Source organism: Quercus lobata, chromosome 5 (assembly GCF_001633185.2).
Source record: "Quercus lobata isolate SW786 chromosome 5, ValleyOak3.0 Primary Assembly, whole genome shotgun sequence".
In the NCBI taxonomy this organism is placed as follows: domain Eukaryota; kingdom Viridiplantae; phylum Streptophyta; class Magnoliopsida; order Fagales; family Fagaceae; genus Quercus; species Quercus lobata.
The window spans coordinates 50,511,864-50,536,203 of record NC_044908.1 but is presented as its reverse complement, the minus strand read 5'-3'; the positions used below and the strand labels follow the sequence as shown (position 1 = coordinate 50,536,203).

General features: G+C 33.1%; 1 long non-coding RNA gene across 2 annotated transcripts; it reads right to left on the bottom strand.

Moving 5' to 3' along the window:
- Positions 1-1,256: 1,256 nt before the first annotated feature.
- Positions 1,257-15,736, bottom strand: LOC115989489. 2 transcript variants are annotated; one of them, XR_004091961.1, is made up of 4 exons: positions 14,916-15,736; positions 14,689-14,720; positions 14,519-14,580; positions 1,257-1,500 (listed from the first exon to the last, which is right to left on the bottom strand). It is a non-coding gene; the product is annotated as an uncharacterized LOC115989489 (long non-coding RNA). The 2 variants fall into 2 exon arrangements; XR_004091960.1 differs by lacking the exon at positions 1,257-1,500 and having other exon boundaries at positions 14,431-14,580.
- Between the last annotated feature and the right edge of the window lie 8,604 nt (positions 15,737-24,340).

The following is a 24,340-nucleotide window of genomic DNA, read 5'->3' as shown; positions in this document are numbered from 1 at the left end:
GTGCAATTATATTTATATAATGGTATTAAATATAATTAACAGTAACTTTGGACTTGTCAAGAGTTGACAGAAAAGCCCAAGGCCCATTGGAGCTAGTGTCTTATTTGTTCTCTTTTGGTCCCACTCCAAGCCACATACTAAAGCACAATTGGAAAGGCCCAAAAGGCTAGCCCAATTAAATAATCAGTTATAAGGAGAGAAACATACAAAATTTTGAGAGAGAATGAAATGGTTTGTATGTGAGTGTTGGACACTCTAATTCTCTCTTGAATACATTAATATAAACTGATTGAGAGACCATACTTCTTGGGCATTAGTGGAATTGCAGTGAAGATTAAAAGTGTTTTCAAGTACTTCTAATCTTTGTTTTGAAATTCACCACACTAAGGTACACTCTCTTGTTCTTATATTCTGAAATTTACATAGTACATGTTATCGATTGTGAATGAAGTAAATCCATTAATTTCCGCTGCGTATGTATGCGATACAAACATGCATTATTCCATCAAATGGTACCAGAGCGGTCTTCAATTTCGAATCTATATAACATATTTTGTGAGTTTAGGAATTAGAGATAATAGTTTCATGGTGTTAGAAGATTAAACATTTAATTTTCTGCATGGTCATTGAAATTATTGTTTGATAAAAACTGATATTAATGTTATGATGTTGTTTAAATTTGTTTATAAGTATCTTAAATTGAACTTTATGGCTATAGCATCAATGGAATTCAGTTTTGATATCAATTTCTATCTATCATGTTCATATGATGATTGTTTGTTCATGAAAAACTATTGAAAACTGTCTTAGAAAAATTTTGGAAAATTCAAGTTTCACGAGATTCGATCGATCGAAAATTGCTTTCAATCGATCGAGTGAAACAATGATCAATCTGTCTTGGTTTGATTGACATTCGATTGCTAGTCAATCGATCGAATTTTCTTTTTCGATCGATCGAAAAGCGATTGAGTACCGATTGAGCCAGGCAGATTGTCAAGTTTGATTCGATTGATATTCGATTGCTAGTCGATCGATCGAATTTTCTTTTTCAATCGATTGAGAAGCGATCGAGAATCAATCAAACCAGGTAGATTGTTTTGTGACAATTTTTTAATTTTTCGGCCAATCGAGATACACATTCGATCAATCGAAAACTGGGAATTCAGAATTTTTCCTAAGTGTTTTCACGTGTATAAAGAGCAAGGCTATGTGTAATTAGATTACACATGTTTTATAATTAAAAACCTTTCTTTTAAAACATCTAGTGGGAGAGAGATACAAGAATTGGATCTCACGGCCTCCATTGTCGATACATAGTAGTATGAAATATATACTTTGTCTTTGCTTCAAGCTTAGCATACCATGTGGAGAGTATTTATTTCATGGTCCTACAAGATTGGATTTCCTGGTTTATAGTGGTTTGATCAAACACCTTGTCTTGACTTCGAGCTTTGCATTTCATGCGGAAGGTGTTTTGTATCATGGTACTACAAGATAAACCTGTTAAAGGGATGAAACACATGATTCTAGATAATGGTATATATTAGACTAAATATTATAGTATCCTCTATGCTAAGTTCTTACTATTATTATTTAGAGGCCAAATTTATAACAGAATATTATTAGTGTTTGATAAGAGTTATCATGATAACACTAATTATGAGAATAATTCTCAATCAATCATAGTATTTAATGTTCACTCTATGCTAAGGAATATTAAATATGGAATTGGGTTGTCGTTGCATATATTATATTATGGTTTTATTAAGGTTTTATACTATATGTTTATATGCTAAATTGATAATGTCCAGTTTACTTATAATATTCATGTTTATTGTTTTCAGATTTGATCATGGCATCATTTAGCCCACTTGTTACTATTCTTAATAATAATAAAAAACTGACTGGGTCTAATTATGTTGACTGGAAAAGAAATTTGGACATTGTTCTTACAACTAAAGAGCACAAATATGTGCTTACTCAACCATGTCCTAGCTTTCCATCATTAGATGCTCCTCTTGAGGAAAAACAACGATATGATCATTGGTAGAAATCTAATGAGATGGTCAAGTGCTATAGCCTAACATCTATCTCGAATGTTCTACAACATCAAACGCAAGATGTAGAACTAGTTTCGGACATTATGCTAAGTCTGAAGGAGATGTTTGGGGAACAAGGCTGTTTTGTAAGGCAAGAAACTATGAGGAAAATTTATAAAACCAAAATTACTAATGGCACTTCAATTAGGGAGCATTGTCTTAAGATGATCTCTAATCTGAATACACTAGGAAGTTTTAGGTGCCGATATTGATGGGGAATCCCAAATGAATATGATACTCCAGTCACTACCAAAATCATTCAAGGAATTTAGACTTAATTATAATATCAACAAAAAGATTTATTCATTGTCTAAATTAGTGAATGAATTGGTAGCGGCAGTGAATGAATTGGTAGTGGCAAAAGGCATTCTTAATACATCCAGTGTTGATGCTAATATGGCTAAAGCTTCTACTTCTCAACCTAAGTCGAAAGGCAAGGGTAAGAAGAAGAAGAAGGACTTCACCAAGCAAGGTAGTAAACAAATTGCCTTAGGAGTTGCCAACAAAGGAAAGAAAATCATAGGAAAGAAAATCATAGGAAAGTGTTTCCATTGTGGTGAGAAAGGACATTGGAAGAAGAATTGTCCAAAATTTAGAGCTGCCAATTATAAGGATATGAAAAGTTAATTCCACGTACAAAATCCCACGGATTCCTAGTGTGTGGATTCAAGTTGTACTAATCATATCTGCAATTCTTTGCAGGGGTTCCAGGAGACCAAAAAACTGAATGAAAGGGAATTGTTTCTTACTTTGGCTGATGGGAGCAGGATTCCGGTTGTAGCTATTGGAGTGTTTAATTTATGCTTTGAGTCTAGGGTTTTAATATTGGAAGACTGTTTGTATGTACCTAATGTTCGTAGGAATTTAATTTCTGCAATTTATTTAGGTAAACATGGATATTGTGTTATCCTTAAAGACAATGTTGTAATAAAGAAGGGTAAAATGTTTATCTGTTCTAGCAATATTGTGGATGATCTTTATATTTTAACTCCCGATAAACATGAATTATATAATTCTGAATTAGATAATAATTCGCATGTGAAATCATTAAAAAGAAAGTTTCCTTCTACTAATGATGCATATCTTTGGCATTTACGTTTGGGTCATATTAATTCAAACAGGATTCAAAGACTGATCAAAGATGGTCCCTTAGAACCATTGGACTTTGATAGATTTCTAGTTTGTGAATCTTGTTTGGAGGGTAAAATGACCAAATGACATTTTAATGCAAAAGGTAGAAGAGCCCAAGATTTGCTAGAACTAGTACATTCAAATGTATGTGGTCCGATGTCAACCCAAGCAAGAGGTGGCTATGAGTATTTCATTACTTTCACTAATGATTACTCTAGATTTGGTTATGTGTACCTAATGAAACGGAAGTCCGAAACCTTTGAAAAATTCAAAGAGTTTAGGACTAAAGTTGAGAATTAATTAGGTAAACACATAAAAGCCATTCAATCTGATCATGGTGACAAATACTTAACTGAAAATGGGATTATATCCCAATTGACTGCACCTAGAATTCCACAACAAAATGGTGTAGGATAAAGAAGGAATAACACTCTTTTAGATATGGTTAGGTCCTTGTTGAGTTATTCGACTCTACCAATTTCTTTTTGGGGATATGCCTTAAATACTACAAAGTATCTTTTGAATTTAATACCTTCAAAGTCTGTTCCTAAAACACTTGTAGAGTTGTGGAATGGGTGTAAGTCTAGTATGAGACATCTCCATATTTGGGGTTGTCCAACACGTGTTAAAAGGAAAGTCTGACAATTTACAATCTAAAGCAGAAGTTGTTTTCTTTGTAGGGTATCCAAAAGGAACTGTTGGAGGTTTATTCTATAGTCATAAAAATAATAAAGTATTTGTTAGTACAAATGCCAAATTCTTGGAAAATGACTATATGAATGATTATACTCTTAGAAGTAAAGTTGTTTTGGCTGAAATGAATGAATCTGTAAATGAACAACCTATAGATAAAACTAGGGATGATGTGATTGTATCGGATACACCACAAGATATTACTCATGAGATAACTAGTACACCGGAGCCTCGTCTTAGTGGGAGGATTGTTAGGCCACCTATAAGATTTATAGGTCTGGGAGAAACTTATGAAACTATCTCAGAAGAGGCCGAAACTGATCCTTACACTTATGAAGAGACAATGAATGATATAGATGCACATCATTGGGTCAAAGCTATGAAATCTGAATTAGATTCAATGTATTCCAATTAAGTTTAGGATCTTGTAAAGGCACCTAATGGCATTAAACTTGTTGGCTGTAAATGGGTTTACAAGAGGAAGAAAGGGATAGATGGAAAGGTTGAAACCTTTAAAGCAAGGCTAGTGGCGAAAGGGTATACACAAAAATAAGGTATTGATTATAAAGAAACTTTTTTACCAGTAGCAATGCTTAAATCTATCAGAATTCTCTTATCCATTGTTGCTCATTATGATTATGACATTTGGCAAATGGATGTCAAGGTCTTGAAGAAAAAATCTGTACGATGCAACCAAAAGATTTCATAGCAAAGAATTAAGAGCATATGGTATGCAAGTTAAAAAGGTCTATTTATGGACTTAAGCAAGCATCTAGGTCATGGAACATCAGATTTGATCAAGCAATCAAGTCATTTGATTTTGAACAAAATCTTGATGAACCATGTGTGTACAAAAGACATCGAGATAAAGTAGTAACGTTCCTAGTGCTTTATGTTGATGATATTCTACTTATTGGAAATGATGTAGGGATAATCAGTAAAGGTTTGGTTGTCTAGCCAATTTGATATGAAGGACTTAGGTGAGGCTAACTTTATTCTAGGGATCAAGCTTTGGCAAGATTGCAAGAATAAGATGTTAAACTTGTCACAAGCTGGATATATAGACAAGGTTCTAGAACGGTTTAGCATGCGAAACTCCAAGAAAGGATTGCTTCCTTTCAGAAATGGAGTTCCTCTTTTTGATGACCAAAGGCCTAAGACTCTTGAGGAAGAAAATATGATGAGACAAGTTCCTTATACTTCTGCAGTAGGAAGTCTCATATATGTCATGCTTTGTACTAGACCAGATATCTGCTATTTAGTTAGCATGGTCAGCCGATATCAATCAAATCCAGGACCAAAATATTGGCAAGCTATAAAGCATATTCTCAAGTATCTACGGAGAACGAAAGATTATATGCTTGTTTACTGGTGTGAGGATTTGATTCCCATTGATAATACAGATTCAGATTTTCAATCAGATCTTGATTTCAGAAAGTTCACTTCAAGTTGTGTGTTCACCTTGGGAGGTGGAGCCATAAGTTGTAGGAGTGTTAAGCAATCTTATATTGCCGACTTCACCATGGAAGCTAAATATGTTGCTACTTGTGAAGCGGCAAAGGAAGCTGTTTTTGGCTCAAGAAATTCCTTTCTGGTCTTGGTGTTGTGAGAATGGAGCAAGTTCCTATCACATTGTTTAGTGACAATAGTGGAGCAGTTACACAATCCAAAGATCCAAGGAATCATAAGAAAGGAAAGCACATTGAGAGAAAGTACCACATCATTCAAGACAATATTGCTCGTGGAGATGTAATAGTAGCAAAGATTGAAAGTGCAAATAATCTAGCAAATCACTTTACCAAAGCCTTGCCTCAAAGGACTTTCAAGTAACATTTGGAGGGAATGGGAGTTAGATTAGTGCACAATAGTCTTTAGGGCAAATGGGAGAATGCTAGGATTAGTGCCCTTAAATCCTATTGTATGATGCTATGTATGACATTATGTATAATTTAATATTGTTTTATTATTGTGTGATTAATATTATGTTGTTTTATTATTATTTAAAATAATGATAACATGAATATTCGGACATTATCATATAGTCCATGAGATGCATAGTATGTGATTTATGTGAAAAGTCACAGCATAAGTCACAAGTTCTTTGTAAACTCAGAATTTTAGTTCGTAGTCAGTGATGAACTTGGGCATTTCTTCTACGAAGACTATAACATATCAACTAATATATTTTGTCTTGATCATGGAAGTGGAGACTTCTAGTTAATATGTTGATATGTTTTAAGAGTTAAGACATATTGAACTAGACCGCTGTAAGATTTATTATTCTCCTGACGACTGTCAAATGAATAATAAATCTCACGACTTCTAGTTTCATGAACTCTTAATCCTGAGAGAACAATGGACCTAATTATAAATTGTAAGTTTCTTTGATATATCAGGAATGAGATCTAAAGTCATGATCAAAACCTCAGTATGTTTGGCAGCCACATTTAGTATTAATGGAACATATATTTTTAAAATGGAATTCATAATCTCTTAACGGAGATATAAAATATTCCCTTGAGATAAGTTTAATGGGTTTGGTTATTCAAAATGTTAAGCCTAACTACTTTAGTAAAGAGTTACTAAAGTGTATATATATTTATGAAATTGGATTTCATAAATATATAATGAATAACTTGAAGGATTAAACCGAGTACTCAAAAATTAAGATGTAGTAATCTACAAAATGACAATCTACATTCATAATTTTATATTACTACGAATATTTTATGAAGGGGTTGCATGTATAATAAAGTCTTGGGATATAATTTATTAATAAAGCTTAGAGTGTAATTATATTTATATAGTGGTATTAAATATAATTAATGGTAATTTTGGACTTGTTAGAAGTTGACAGAAAAGCCCAAGACCCATTAAAGCTAGTGTCTTATTTGTTCCCTTTTGGTCTCACTCCAAGCTATATACTAAAACCCAATTGAAAAAACCTAAAAGGCTAGCCTAATTAGATAATCAGTTATAAGGAGAGAAACATACAAAATTTTAAGAGAGGATAAAATGATTTGTATGTGAGTGTTGGACACTCTTTAATTCTCTCTTAAATACATTTATATAAACTGATTGAGAGATCACACTTCTTGGGCATTAGTGGAATTGCAGTAAAGATTAAAAGTATTCCCAAATACTTCTAATCTTTGTTTTGAAATTCACCACACCAAAGTACACTCTTGTTCTTGTATTCTGAAATTTACATTGTACATGTTATCAATTGCGAATGAAGTAGATCTGTTAATTTTCCGCTGCATATGTATGCAATACAAACATGTATTATTCCATCAAAACTAACCTATTGTGACCACTCTAATAAAAATGTTGAACACCCTGATTTAAGAATTACAAAAATTTGGGTTCAACAAAAACAAGAGTTATATTACATTCACAACATTTTTACAATAATTTCACAACAAATTCAATATAATAAGCTGTTACTAATTCTAATTTGACCCAAATACCGATATTATTTTTTTACCCAGAAATAACAATTTTTTGCATAAGATTTATTGTAAAAATGTTGTAAACATAACTTTATTCCAAAATTATCCCCTCCCCCCATCATAATCCTTAATCCCTTTTATAATTTTTTTTTTAAAGAAAAAAAAAACCTTAAATAACAATAATAAATATTAGCCCAAAAAGCAACAAATATAAACCAAACAAAAACAAGACAAGACCAAACAATAACAAATGAGCAAATTGTTCAACAAAAAGCCTATTATAAAATAAAAAAAAATAAAAATCACTAATCATTTAAATTTGTAGATCATTCAATTTATTTAATAAAATAATATATAATTTCATTTTTCCTTAAAAAATGGTACTGCGAAAAATACTGTGGTTGTGGGTTCTTTTTTATAATAATGACAATTATACTCTTTGGCTTTGCAATCGCAACAATTTTGCTCTCCTTAGTGACTTGACTCGCAATTATAGCAAATATTCAAGTTATTACTTTATTAGATTTTGTATGATTGAAATTTCTTAGTGATCATCATAAAAAAAATTCCTAGAACTGCCACTGGCCACCACCCACTGTCAACCAATAACCAAACACACAATAAGAAGAGAGATTTTTCGCCATAGAAAAAGAATTTAAAAAAAATAAAAATAAAAAAGAAGAAGAAGAAAGGGAAGAGAGAAACCGCTGCCCATAACCAATCTAGACCACTGAATCACCATCGACACTGTTGCCGATTTCAACCACCACCACTAGCTCATGTTGCATCGATCTCATCTATCCTAATCTCGCATTTCACTAAGAGTTTTTGAGAGAGAGGGAGAGAAGAAAAGTTTTTTTAAAGAAAATAGGAGAGAGAAAGAACCTTTTTTCTTTTTTTTAAAGTTTATAGCTACAATAACTTGCCATCTTTGGCAACTTACTGTAGCTCAATTGCTATTTTTTTTAAGTATAGCATCTTTATTGTAGACTATATTTTAGTGTTTTAGTTGCTAAAATGGCATTATATCAATTATACCTCTCTTGTTGTCAATGCTCTAAATATAAAGAGTTAATGTAACTAATTTGTACATTTACACTTTTACACTATTTGATTTTGATGCGAGTCAATTCTAGGTAAAGTTATGTAAATTTACATATTTTTCTATTATATACATGATGTGAGTGCTCATAGTTTTTATGTACAACTTTTTAAAATTTCAATTTTTTCTCAATTTTTAAAAGTAAAAGCATACTTTTACACACTTCCAGCCAAAGAAAAAAAAAATGAATAAATTGTTCTTAAACAAACACTTCGTACTTACAATCAATCACAAAATAATTGTTGGTAAAAATTGTAGAAATCACAGGAGTGCCGCCACTTTCATTGCTTTTCATATATTTTTTTTTTTACTTTAAAAAAAAAAAATTAAGATCAGTTCTATGATTTACTTCATCAACTTGTTTTTCTTCTGACATGCATCAGAGAATGCAACAGATCTTTTCAAAGCAAAAGTCCAAAATATATTCAAACTTGAAATGGATTCAAAGGTTGAGGAATGGATGTCAATTCAAATAGAAACCATATCATAGTCTCATGGAGGCTCATTAGCATCAATCTCGACTTTTAGTCTCATATATTTCCTATTTGTACCAACATAACTCTTCTTAGCTGGTAATTCCCCAATTATAAACACATTTTCTTTACTCAACCATTTAAGGGGTAGATTGTGAACCTGCACCCAAAAAATACCTGTCGAGAAATCTATTGACTATGGAACCATCTTGTTGGGATTGCAGGGCTTTAGAAGTAGAAGATGGCAATCGCGGCTCAGGTGATTCAAATTTGAACCATATCCAGTCACATCCATTACCGCCAGTATTTTGGTTGTCTTCTAAGCTATAGACAATCAGTTTTATTTTGTTCTTTTATCACTTTTTATTTATTACAGTTTGGTAGGCACTGCAAGGCACGTGGGGACTGCCCCTTGAATGAGAAAATTAGATAAAATTTTTATTAAATATGAAACTATGTACAAAAATAAATGTGTTATACAATGCTAATCTCACTCATATAAGAATTTTAATTACACAACTTTAGAGTAGTTATTCAAATATGAATCTCTATTATATTATGATAGTTTTTAAAAACTTATTTGTTAAAGGCAATATCTACATGATAGTTTTTAAGAACTTATTTGTTAAAGGCAATATCTACTCAATAAAATCTTCTAAGAATGATTATATATCATTTTCCAACAATAAGCAATTGAGTTTTTTTTTTTTTTTTTTTTTTTTTTTTTTTTTTTTTTAATTTATAGAAGCAATTGAGTTTTGCTAAGACATTATCACAATATTTTATGTTTTTGCTATGAATGTTGTCATATGCTATATTTGAAGCTCTTCATCAAATACTTGCAACCATCCATATCATCTTATATTTTATATGTCTAGCTACGATGTTTAGCTTACTTAGTTTTAGTGAACACCCTTTTAAGCAAGAAAATAAATAAAAAAGAATAGAATATTAAAGGAATATTTGTCTTCAAAGTTTCCATTAGATAAGATTATAGATCTAGAACATTAAAACCTAGTAAATCAATGTTAGGTAACAAATAAAACACACCCTATATAATTATTCCAACTTCCCAAGCAAGGCTACCAAAATAAAACTAAAAATAAAAATAAAAATTGAAACAAAAAGCAAACACCCAATTTAGATATGTTGAAATAACACATCTGAATTGGAATGATTAATGGCTTTAATGGTGATAAGGCCCCGGGTCCGGATGGTTTTTCCATGGCTTTCTTTTAGTCTTGCTGGAGTTTTTTGAAGAATGAGATTATGGATGTGTTTTAGAATTTTCATAATCAAGCTATGTTTGAGAAGAGTCTTAATGCTTCATTTCTTGCCCTTATTCCTAAAAAGGTTGATGCTATGGAGGTTAAGGATTTCCGGCCAATTAGTTTAGTTGGTGGGATTTATAAGATTATTTCAAAGGTGTTGTCTTATAGGTTTCAAAGGGTGGCACATGAACTTATTTTAGAATCACAGAATGCATTTGTGAAAGGACGACAGATTTTGGATTCCGTCTTAATTGTTGCTGAATGTATTGATAGTAGACTGAAGACAAAGATTCTAGGGGTGCTGTGTAACTTAGTTGTGGAGAAGGCAAATGATCATGTGAATTGGGGTTTTCTAATGTATATGCTCCAACGCTGTGAGTTTTCAGAGAAGTGGAGGAAGTGGATTATGAGCTGCATTTCTACTGTTAAGTTTTCCATTCCATTCTGTTTAATGGTATTCCTATGGATTTCTTTGGAAGCTCTAGGGGGATCCGGCAAAGGGATCCTCTATCTCTGTTGCTATTTGATGTTGTTATGGAGGCATTGGGCCGTATGTTGGAGGAAGTTAGAGGTGGCTGCAATTGCTAGTCAGATTTCGGGATTCTGTGTACGCAGTACAACTGGTACTTCAATAATGGTGTTTCATCTATTATTTGCAGATAACACCCTTATTTTTTATGATGCTGATCCTAATCAATTAATTACTTTGAGGGAGATTCTGACCAGATTTGAGAAGGTTTCAAATTTAAGAATTAATTTAGGGAAATCAGAGTTGGTTCCAGTTGGAGACGTGCACAATCTAGATGATCTAATAGGGTTGTTGGGTTGTAGGCATTCTTTCCTTTGAAATATTTGGGTCTTTCTTTAGGTGCTAAATTCAAGGAGCTCTCAATATGAAATCTTATTTTAGAGAAGATGGAGCGGAGACTAGCAGGTCGGAAGAGGCTTTATTTGTCTAAAAGGGTAAGGTAACTTTTATTAAAAGTACTCTATCCTCCATACCTACTTATTTTCTTTCCATTCTTCCTATTCCTGGGAAGGTGGCTAATCGCATGGAGAAATTACAGAGAGATTTTCTTTGGAGTGTTATTAGTGGTGATTCTAAATTACACCTGGTGAAATTGGCTAAGGTTTGTAGGCTTGTGCAGATTCGGGGGCTAGGTATAAGACGGTTGAGAAGTTTTAACTCTACCTTGTTAGGCAAGTGGTTGTGGAGGTATAACATAAAAACAAATGCTTTATGGAGAAAGGTTATAGAGGCGAAATATGGAAATGTTTGCGATGGTTGGTGCACAAAAAAAGTGACAAGTGTGTGTGGTGTTAGCCTCTGGAGGTTTATTAGAAGTAGCTAGTTGAACTTTTCTAAACTTCTATGGTATGAGGTGGATGATGGTACTAGAGTGAAGTTTTGGAAGCATGTGTGGTGTGGAGATTGTACCCTTAAAGAGGCTTTTCTAGAACTTTCCTGTCTTAGTAGGGAGAAAGGTTATAGAGGCGAAATATGGAAATGTTTGCGATGGTTGGTGCATAAAAAAAGTGACAAGTGTGTGTGGTGTTAGCCTCTAGAGGTTTATTAGAAGTGGCTAGTTGAACTTTTCTAAACTTCTATGGTATGAGGTGGATGATGGTACTAGAGTGAAGTTTTGGAAGCATGTGTGGTGTGGAGATTGTACCCTCAAAGAGGCTTTTCTAGAACTTTACTGTCTTAGTAGGGCAAGGGATGCTTTAGTGGCGGAGGTTATGGGGTGGTCTGGTAGAAAGATTCATTGGGATGTTTGATTTTTTCGTCCACCTCAAGATTGGGAGCAAGAATCTTTTGATCGTTTTATGGGCATTGTCTACTCTTCAACTGCGAGGGGAGTTGGCCTTGACAAGGTTCTTTGGAAACCAGCTAGGAGTAGAAGCTTTGAGTTTAAAGAATTTTATCTTTCTTTCTACCCTCCTACTCTTACTTCTTTCCCTGGGAGAATGGTGTGGCATTTAAAGGTTTCTCCAAGGTTAGCTTTTTTCTCTTGGTCTGCTTCCTTAGAGAAGATTCTTACAATTGATAACCTTCATAAAAAGCGTATCATTGTTCTTGATTGGTGCTATATGTGTAAGAGGTGTGGGGAGTTAGTGAATCACCTTCTTCTTCATTGCCCCATAGCATTTGAGTTGTGGTCTTTGGTGTTTTGTTTGTTTGGAATTTACTGGGTTATACCACATAAGGTAATTGAGTTGTTTGAGTCTTGGCAAGGTAAGTTTAGACATCATTGCAATATCGGCGTTTAAAGACTCAAGCATTTGGAGACTCGTGCCACATTGCTTGATGTGGTGTATTTGAAGTGAGAGGAATGCTAGATGTTTTGAGGGATGTGAACAGTCCTTACTAGAAATTAAGTCTTTTTTGTGCCATACTCTCCTTGTTTGGAGTGTGGTTTTATCGCAATTTACTTGTTTTTCCATTATTGTTTTACTTGATCATTGTATCATTGGTTCTTGATTTTTGCCCCCACAGTACATCCCCAATGTACTCGGGTTGGCTTTTTTTTTTTTAATAAAATTTTTCGTTACCTATCCAAAAAAAGAAGAAATAACACAATGAAACTGAATTAACTAAAACAATCACATAGTACTGAAGCTAAAATAACAATTGCAATAATCTGATATTTTTTAATTGAAAAAACCTATAAAATTATATCCAATCAAGCAAAAGAAGTAAAATCCATAACTTGGAGTGCAAGGTGCATGAAGATTTAGAGGAAAAAGTGTGAAGTTGTACATATTTACTTTTGTGAAAATCAAATCTGAGAGATTCTATATATACCATCATTGAAGCAACCAAAGTCCAAAATAGCTTCCATATATACAAAGGACCAAATTAGAATAATTTCATTCTATATGTTTGAGAAAGATTAGATATCCAAGAACTTCAAAATTCAGATCCTTAATCCTTTTTTTCTCATCTTTTTCTTAGTTCCTTTAAGAATAAAGGATAAGGAGTATAGGCATTTTAATTAGCTAGCAAATACAAATGGAAACAAAGAATTGAAATTACCATGGTTGCTTTTATGTTGTCTGTTGTACACATTAGTCCATATTCTCAGAACTAATACCAGCTTTGAATTTTCCTTAAAATTACATCAGAACATCAATAAAGTGATAAAGGAAACATAAAAAAGGGAACATTTTGTCATAGTAGTGACAATGAATATGGATTAAATGAGACATCGAGAAAATATATATCTTTGTCATTTAACAATCCATCAAATGCCAATTCATATAACAAGTCTTTCTAAAAGACAAGCAAGCAAAAAAACTTTAACTAATGATTCTTCATAACAACTAGGAGGCACAACAACTCTACAAGTTCTATTATTATGTATTATATTCACTGAAGTGTAAATTAGTTGTATCTTGTTTTAACCGTTGTGCATGAGTAACTCTAAATTTTCCTCATGGACAACTCTAGGAGTTCTGACCATGCAAAATCTTGCAAGTTCAAGGCAAATAAGGGTTTGTTGCTCTTTTCCACTCCATTTCATTGCATTTCTTTTTACTAATTAATGCTTGGGCCCTTATGTTCTGTTGGATTTGTCATTGAAACTCTGATAGTTTCTTTTGGTTGATAAGCTTTATGTTTCTAGTCTGGTAAAGCAGCATAGAGTTAGTTTGTTCTTTATTGTAAATGCAGTATGTTTAGAAGTGTACTAATTCCGTTTTCAAATTAATAAATTTAGATATCTATCATTTATGAAAAACAAAAAAAAAAAAACAAAACAACAAGGATAATACTTGGCAATTGAATATGTTAAAAAATATTTGTGACTTCTAGCAGCCAAGATGTTGTACATCACGGATGGAGACACAATCTAACAAAGGGAGCTTAAGCAAGAAGGCTAAAGTACTTAAAGAATTATTGGGCAAAGAACCCATCAACACATTGTGGACAAGCTGCCATGAACTCAATGACAGCTGGCCAAACATGGCAAACCATAGCTAATGCCATGACAAGAAGCTAACCGAATCCAAACACATCAAAAACATTACCATGACCTAAATAATTAAGGAAATGAAAAATTATGCACAGAGAACAAAAATATAAAATAAATATACAAAAGCCCATTTTGGAATTTTTGAAAACATGTATATGCATAAAGCACTTTTATAATTTTTTTTTTTTTTAAATATAAAAAAACAAAACTTTAAATGCAAAAAATTCTTCCATCCCAAACCTATTTACTAACTCAATCACAATTCATTATTTTCACACATCATAAAATCCAAGAAAATCAAAAAAGAAAGAGAGGAAAAGAACCTTATGGACATTTGCTTTCATGTCCTCGAACCTCCAAAATCTGACCTCATTAGGATGTTGTTCTATTAAAAAGACAGGACAGGAAATTGGAAAAAGTTTATCGAGAGAACAGAATCAAATAGAAGGAATGAATGAATCAAAGTGGGAAAAAAAGTTACGAAGAGATTTACCTGCTGACTGCTGTATGTGTGATCGATAGTAGCTGAATAGCAAAAATTAAAAGGTAATAACATGTACATGTCAAATATCAATTACATGGCATAATTTTTCTACTACTAATTGAATTGAAAAAAACCAAAGAATTTTTTTCCCCAAACAGATACATGACCTAAAAATAATTAAAGAACCCACATATAGAAAGGAAAAGAAGTTTTGAGGAAAGGTGGGAAATACCAACCTGAGCATTAATTGATGGTTAGAGTCGGAAATTTCTTCTCCTGGGCATGGATTTGTTTTCTTGAAGAACGATTTTTTTGCCATGAAAATCACTGCTTGATCTCAGTTCTTGTAATTTCTCCGCACTCAACTTCCACACACAACAATGAATGAACAAAACAAAGTGTTTTGCTTCCCTCTCTGTCTTCCAAGGTTTTCTTTTCGGATAGAAATTTGATTTGAGGAAGCAGATAGAGAGAGAAGAGATATAAAGTGTTTTGCTTCCCCCACTCTCTCTTCCCTTTCACCTCTCTCTCTTCATATAATTATTATCCTAAATCAAACGCACCATTACTGTAGAAAACTTAACCAAACAAAATTACAGGAAAAAGAGCTCCCTCGCTCTTTTTATATAGTTACCTTTAGCTATCCAACACAAATTTGGTGCCTTGTTGGCTAGTCCAGCTTCAGCTGATAATTTACTGGGCTCATTGCTAAGGAGAAATCCATTAGCCTATAGTTAAATGCTTAATGCTATTTTATGATTCTACTCCCATTTTCATTTATAATCTATCAATTAAGTAAATTGCAGTACTTAATTCTCACCAACCAATTCACATGCGAGGCTGTCATTTTCCATATATACTCATATATGAGCAACAGCCATACAGATTCACAAGATTTGGGTTACAAACATGAAATCATGCCTATCTCATTCTGAAGCTCACAATTTCCCTGACTTGATTTAGATGAGAGCTGCTTCATGGAAAGAAGATTAGAAAGTTCTTCTTCGAATCTCTCTTGCCTTTATACATGTCACTAATCAAATGAAACTGCACTAATACTAATTGTTTACCAACAAACAACAAAAAAAATATTTTCACAACAGTTCATAAGTCACAATGCCAAAGCCCTCAAAGAGTGAATCATATTCAAATTTTTTAATATGTTCAAGGAAAACAACTTGATGTCAATCAATATAAAAATTGTTGAAAAATGCCTCCCAATGAAAAAGTTCAAATCTGTATATGAACTAAAATTAAGCTTTTTCTCTTCTTATGAAATCTTGAAAAATAATCAAAGTATACAAATCATCAAAGCTAAAATCCATACGACTATATGAGCCAAGAGAAATAACATACTCCACATTCAATAGTGGTCCATAAGCTTTACTTTAGCCATCTGAAAAATTCACTGATTTCCTATAAAACTAAAAGAATTTTTAAGGAAAATAAGAACACAATGAAAGATGACTGATTCCAGAAGTTGCTAATGACATAGGAAAATCAGTTAATATTTATGAACTGGGTATGTTATTCAAGAGTAATCCATCATAGTAAGACTGCAAAAGCACACTTACATTGGGGACATTTGAAATCTTTCACAAACAGAGGATCTGCCCTTCTTAATAGAAAACATTAGAACTATATGGGCATTATTCAAGGTCAATAGTCAATACTATCAATTCAAAAGAAGATCTTCGTGATAAAAAATAAAACTAGTGTCAGGTGATCAAGCCAACCACCCCCCCCCCCCCCCCCCACAAAAAAAAAATTAAAAAAAGGAAAACAATGTTGGGCTCTAAAGAAAAAAACATAATACAAAAAGCAGAGAAGAAGCTAGGACAATGAATCAGTACCATATATTAAACTTTTTGATGAGTTCAAACCTATCTTTCATGTGGAATAGAAGATAGCAGACTTACAAGCCATTTTCCTCCGGAAAACTTTGAAACAAGTTGAAGTTAGGACCTCTAGTGAGATCAAAATTTCAAAAATAAAAATAAATTAGTATTAATACTTCATTTCACCTTATAGTAGTACAATAAATTGAAAGTAAACAGATAATTATATTAGCAAACAACAAATTATTTCACTATATTTACATGGTCTGATGAGTAGGTTGCTCGGCACTTTGCCATTGTAAAGCTATTTCTAAGGCAATCTGATGTAGGAGGCAGTGAGAAGACAGATTTCCTATATCTTATTTGATTTTATGTATCAAAGGCAATTTTGTAATTTCCTAAGATTCTAGAATGGGCTGTGCTTATAGTCTATCACTCTATTGGGTCTTACTTTAGTTTTATTTTAAGCTTGGTTATTTAGTTTGGGTTTAGTAGTAAAGCCCAAGGAGTCCAAGTCCAAGTCTTATTAAGGTTTTAAGAAATCCTAGTTCAACTAGGATTAGGTATTTGTCTTCTATTTAAAGAGTTGTAGTACTTTTTATTGAGTTGATTATTAATGAATGTTTTCAAAATTTAAGAGCTATGCTCTCTTTTATAGTTTGTGTGATGCAACCTTCTCCGAGGTATGATGCCAAGGAACCCTAGTGTGATGCTTAGGAAGTCTAGATGTGATTTCTAGAATTTATCTTTTTTTCTTTAAATTTATTATTCACGGTTACTATTCACAACACTGTTCACAGCAACCCAAATCTTGATTTTCACCTTTGTTTTCATTCTGAAACCCTATTAATCATTGTCCCCTTTGAAAACCCTATAATCCCTATTATTTTCTAGCCTATTTCCCACCAAAACCTAACCCTAATTCTTCAAAACCCAAGCTATACCAGATCTGCCCCTGGTATTCTAAATCAGATTTTTGTCGTTGTACCCCTTGTCCCATGTCACAATTCTTAATTAAATTCTGAAAATTTTCTGGTTTTGGATAATTTGGTTTCCAGTGCCTCATATCTACTAGGTTTATATGAGATGTATCTTTAAAGTACATTTGTTATTGAGTCCACTCAGAGTGTCCAACAGAGCAAGGTACAGAAGTATATATCTATCAAAGACTAATCAGATGAAAGGCTCAATTAGGACATAGGTCAATCAGTTATGTGGATCTTCTTTTTTATCCAGTTTCTATTCTCTTCAATTTTCCTGCTAACATAGTTTTATTATTGCATCAATTATATGCAAATTTCCTGATTTGGGATAATGCATTTCATCTTGATGATTGATATTGTGTTTTAATTTGGTGTTTGATACTTCAGATCAAAACTTGCGCTGACTATTTCCTAAAAAATAATTAAAACAACTGTGTCTAGTTCTTTTACAATTATATTGCAATAACATTTTCTTTCTCTTGTGGGTTATGGTCCACTAGTCATCATTAGATACAGATGCAGATACGCTACTATAGCTCTTGTGTAAGCATATTAAACATAGCTTCAGATAAGACTAGAGTGTATCCTGATGATCCCCTGTGTCTCTTTTTGAATTAGTTATGGATTAGTCTCAAGTTTAATCATTTATGGAGTTGTCTTAGGATTTTTATGATACCATGTTTATGTTGTTGAAATTTGAAGGAAGCTGAGTTTGATTTAATATGCCTTGATTTATATATTTCTTGGATGTTCTTGATGGTTGTGGGTCTGGAGAGAGGGATGAAAAAGAACATTATCAAACTGCTGGGATTTCATAATGGTTTTTATTTACTAGCAAAGAAAATTATGAGATTTTAAATGTTTTGTCTACAAGATATTTAAAGATAAACAAAAAAGAAAAAGAATCGCAAATTTAGTGGGTTATAGGCTAGTTAAAAAGGACATCTGATTTAATTAATACTTCTACTGTCTCACTGTATACCAAAGAGAAAATATGGCATTAATGAGCTTAATTGTGTAAAAATGCATATTTCAAAATTTGAAGAGACATACAAACTCCACGCTTATAATGCTCAATGAAATTGGCCCTCAAACTACTCCCTGCATTCTGTTGCTAATATATAATAAGAAAACTCTTTTATACCACAAGGAGATCACACCAAGCAAAAGACAGAATGCGAACATATCAAAAAGATGAAACTAAATTAAAGCATCCATGACGAGACATAAATATTACTTCCTTCAAGATTGAGTCTAGTACATTTCCACCTAGCAGGTTGCCAGTTAAAAAAGCAAACAAAAGCAACATCAAAAGTTTAGTATGACTTATCAATACTAGAATGCAAAAGCAATTGAACAAATCCAATCAGAAAACCTAAGCTTGCATTTGGCTGAACACTGAGATATAGTACAGTACAAGAAAGCAAGGCTAATTTTAAAAAATTGTGAACTGCGTGCATGCTTCTGCATAAGCATCTGCTTTCACTTTTCAGGCGTTCACGTCTATATAAATCAAGTCCTCCATGCTTTGAAAATTATATCACACTATGCTTGCTATGAAAGTTTTAATATGTAAGCAAATGCTGCCCATATTTTGATATACTTACAGGAATCTCAGGTGCTCAAGCTTATAATAGGTGGAGGTTCCCCAACCAATTTGTTAAAACTGACATCCCTATCATTATCACAGATCAACAACATAATCATTATCCATCCTTGGGAAATTTACTATCTGGTATGTTAAAAAGTACTTTTTGTAATTTGAAAAGGTAAAAAAATAAATTATAACTTATAAGGCATTAGGCATCATCCAGCTAGCATCAGTAGTAGTTATTTTCTCAAAAGTAAGCATTGATATTTTCTTCTTTCAATATGCTATGCATCTATTACTCTGTTGCCATCCAGAAAATAGAAGCAAACTAGACAGCAATAATTATTTTTTATTTCGTAAGTAACGAAAAATTTTATTAGAAAAAAAAAAAAAAAAAAAAAAAAAAAAAACAAACAAACAAACTTGGTACAACAACGGTGTACTAGGAGAGAAGTACACTCAATTCAAAATACAATGATCAAACAAATGTGAGAGAGAAAAAGAGAGGGGGGGGGGGGCGGGGGAGAGAAAAACAACACTCCAATCCAACAAAGTACAAAGGAAGAAGGCTTTAATTTCTAGGATATTCCGTTCACATCCCTCATAACTTCTAGTATTCCTTTCTTGCCAAAGACACCAAAGAATGCAATTTGGCATAGCCTTCCAAAAAGCAATATTTCTATGCTTGCCGAAAGATCCCTGCCAAGCTGCAAACATATCAATGAGTGTCATTGGCATACCCAGTGGAAGCCAAATAAACAGAACACCATAGTCCACAGCTGCAAAGCTATAGGACAATGAATGAGCAAGTGAATCATGGTCTCCCCACATTTTTTGCACTTGTAGCACCAATCCAAGATCACCATACCCCTCTTCCGAAGATTATCAATAGATAAGATCTTCCCTAGAGCAGCAGTCCAAGAGAAAAAGGCTACCAAATATCTACAGGAATGTACACAAGTGCATGTCCATATGTTATGAAATCATGACAATTATTTTTGATAAGTAAATCATGACAATTATGTCCATATGTTATGCAATTATGATAAGTATGTGTATGAGTGTCTACATATAAAAATGATGTTCCCAAAGAAAATCTTCAATTTCTGTAACACAGTTTCTTAAGGAGTGTGCAGCATATGTCTACATAGTGTATGAGTTGGAAGGCCTGATTGTTTCTTTGAAAAAATAGTTGCATTTAGTAAAACTGGGACAGAAGCTGGTGAGTTTTGATATGTGAGGCACCAATGACATCAATTTGGATGAAGTTTAATCAAATTTGTATAAATACCACCCAATGTGCCACAAATTTAAAAAATAAAAATGAAAAACTCTAAAGAGTAAAGATTAACCTATGGAGATGAAAACTGATCCCTTTAATTAAGGAACCACCTGCCACTTTGCCGGACCTCCTCTGCTCAAAAATTAGAGGTTTCCATAGCAAAGAGTGGTCTCGTGATCCTAATCAAGCATAGTGCAATGGGTGGTTTGAGATTCTTTTCATGTAATTTAAATCATTTGAAATTATTTTAGAATTCAAATTTATGAGTGAGAGGAAGATTTTCTATGATATGTATTCTTAGGAATGAGAGAACAGAATGGCTGCTAGCAAGCTTGGTGGACTAGGTAACAGCCTAAGCAGTTTGTGAGGACAATTAGGAAAAGCCAAAACAGTGTTTGTCACTCAAAAACATACAGGAAATTTCTTAAGAGTGTCAGAATACCGTGGACATGGTTGGAGAGGCTTTAGGATCAAATTGAGGAAGTTCCTTATGCTGAGCAGTATGCAACTAGAGGTTATCAATCTGTTAATGCCAACCAGAGCAACATCCAGCAAGCTTAATGATGTATGCCAAAATTCTGAAACATGAGAGGCAAAGCTCCAGCCCTAGAAATGCAGAAGGAAAAATGGTGATAAAGGAACCAAAAAAAAAAAATATCAAGGGAGAAGTAAATTCTCAGCCAAGATTCAGTCACGCCCATATGGGGTGCTAGATTTGAATTTGAATAGAAGACTATTCATCAATTTCCTTCTTAAATCCTCTTCTTTCATTTTGAAATGAGTGGATTAGAATTTACCACCAAAAAAAAAAAAAAAAACAACAACAACAACAACGACTAACACCAGTTTGACATCTACTTAAATTATTCATGACATGGAAAAATCCAATCCAGTCATTTGAAAATGAATGGATAAGGTTTTAGAGTTACTCTTAGAACTTTAGAGGATCCTAATCCCTTCATTACCATCTATGAGAATGGAAGAGGCGAGTGTCATGGGAGAAAAATAAGACAAAATCCATTTTCATATTTATATGACAACCTTCAGAAATGTAGAGAAAGACAATGGATTAGCCCAATCCAAATCAAGGAACAAAATCCTCTTCATTTCATAGTTAAGATTTTATTTCGTTGGATCTTACAACGCATGAAGTGGCACGTCATATAAAATTTTAAATGACATAGCACTAGTTATACCTTAAGATTTGTAATATTTAATTTGAACCGTGAAACATTTCAAATAATGGGGATCCCATTAATTCAAAAACCAAAAAATAAAATGATGTAGAATACTGTACACTATCAGATCTTGTAAATAATCTTAACTATGAAATGGACTCTCTCCATTTCACTGATTCTATTGTCACAGCCAAAAAGTATGAAATCCACAGTATCCCAAACCATCAAGTGAGACAAGGTACTGCGGCTCCACATTGATTCCCCCCCCCCCCTTTTTGAGCCTCTCTCTCTCTCTCTCTCTCTCTCTCTAAGAACATTATTACAACCTACCACAACCAATCCATGAACACTAGAGGTGAGAAGAGTGTTAAAGATACAACCACCCATAACTCAACAAGAAATCCAAAAGGAAAATTGGCATATTTGACGAATTTGAAAGATTTGAAGAACAACATAAACTTCCCTGATTTTCATGGCCAACCTGCAGCCACCTTGTGAGTTGTGCAAACAAATTCCATGACCATCACATGCAAGGCCGACAACACTACCCAATGCATCATGTGCAACTCCGACATCCACTCAGTGCACTGCCAAGAGCGTGTCCCTGTCACAGTGTTCCTGTCACAGTGTTGTTAAAAGCGCTGAGCGCACTTAAGCGCAAAAGCCTCCTAGAGCCTAGGAGAAAAGCACAAGCGCACGCCTGATCAATGTGAAGTGCACATTTAAAAAATAATTTAATAAATTAAAAAAAAAAAAATTTATTAATGGTCAATACAACAATCAAGTGACCAATTAATCATATAAATTACAATAAAAATTTTATATAATTTATATAACATTTATATAATTCTCTTGTGCTTTACAAAATATATGCAACCATGATATCCATGATTACAAAACATGGTTGAATCAAAAGAGAAGTATAGAACAAAAAAGGCAAAGGCTAAAAAGTACTAGAATGTTAAGTAATGTTATCTTTGCCTAACAAAATCAATGCAAATATGCAATGGAATCCTAATCTACATAACCATCATCCCCATTAAGCAAGGGCCCATCATCATTGTCATCACAAGATTTGTAGCCCTCATCATCTTCATCTCCATCATGAGGAGCATGTTGTGAACTAGAACTTGAACCTATTGCTTGACTTGTGTTTGTTTGTGTGGTTGTGGTCCAAAAGGTCTAAAATATCTAAAGAGGTAGGCTTAGGTGTATGGTAGCACACCACACTATTAGTTTTTATATATTAAATCAATGGCTTATATCAAACATATTTAGATTTAATGGCTAAAAATCAAATCAGGATTTTTTTTAAAAATATTTACAAAAAGCTTTAAAAAGCGTGCTTTGCGCTTAATTAAAAAGCTCTAAAAAGTGCGCTTCAGGCAAGCTTTTAAAAGGGCACCTCACTTTAGAGGGAAAAAGCCCCAAGGCCTGTGCACTTAAGCGCGCTTTTAAAAATACCCCTGTCAAGCCCTACTTTGGCTCTGCCAAGTCCGTTAACAAATCCTCTATGTCCTCATCATTCTCGCTCACCAATTCTTGGTGGTCCCCACTGAACACAACTTGCACCTTCACAATAAATCTACTGATGCAACTTTGTGGCTTATCCTCCAACCAACAGTGACACAAGAGAGGGTGAAAGTGAGGAAGAGAAACGGGGAAGAGTAGGGGTTGAAAGAGTAATATTATTAAAACAATAAAAGAATAAGTAAAGGAATAATAATTTAATAGGATGGAGGGAAAAAAAAATAGTTTGATGTAGATATATGTGAAAAATGTTATAGACAAAATAGAAAATATGGACTTTCAGCTCAAATTTAGCTAAAACTATAAAGAGGCTAGTGTGAAGGCTTTTACAATTTTTATTTAATTTATTCATGTTTTCAGTTGTAGCAGAGGAAGATAAAGCAATTTTAACTTCTATAAAATGATGTAACGATGTACCAGAAGCCAAGAAAGCATGAATATCTATAAAGTCCATCTTTACTATGTTACTGAAGAATTCAATAGTCAAAAAGAGTATACACATGCTTTCTCCCATACAATGTATTGACATAAATTTAATTATTATGCAGAGAGAGATGGAACAAATAGTCATACAGATGCTATGCATAAAACAACATGCTTTAAAACTAAATCAGAAGAGCACAAGCAAATCTTAGACATATATTCTTTGAATTGATTATTTTATGTCCCCCTAAAGAGTAAATTTCTTTTAAATGCCAAATTTAGGCTCAAACACGATCTAAAAATAAGCAATAAATGGAAAAAAGGGAACAAAAAAGTTTATTAAAAAAATACTGTATAACATGCCTTCTAAGAAATTGAAGCCACCATAGACAACAGTATACTAAACTCCAATGACTAGTGCTGGTCACAACAAGAAAACCCCTATCAAGACTTTGAGCTCATGCACTCAGGATTAATACAATGCTAATCCAGCTGACTCTCCCAATAGTAGATTAACAATTTCCACTTCTTCCAAGTAGTGCAATTGCAATTGCACCTTACCTATCACCTATGTACCCAAAAATAGTCTAAATTCCTTGCTTTAGTGATAACTATTAATTCAATAGCTTCATAACTGTTTCCAAAGCACCACCCAGAGAAAGGGAAAGAAATAAAGAAGGAAGGAAAACTTACAAAGGTCAAAATGTGTAAGTAAAACAAAGATTCACTTAACTCATATTATACTTTCTACTAAGTTAATTAGAAGGACCAAATCTACCCTCAGTCAAACCTCTACAATACTAATCCTACACCTTACATGATTAAAATGGTAAGGG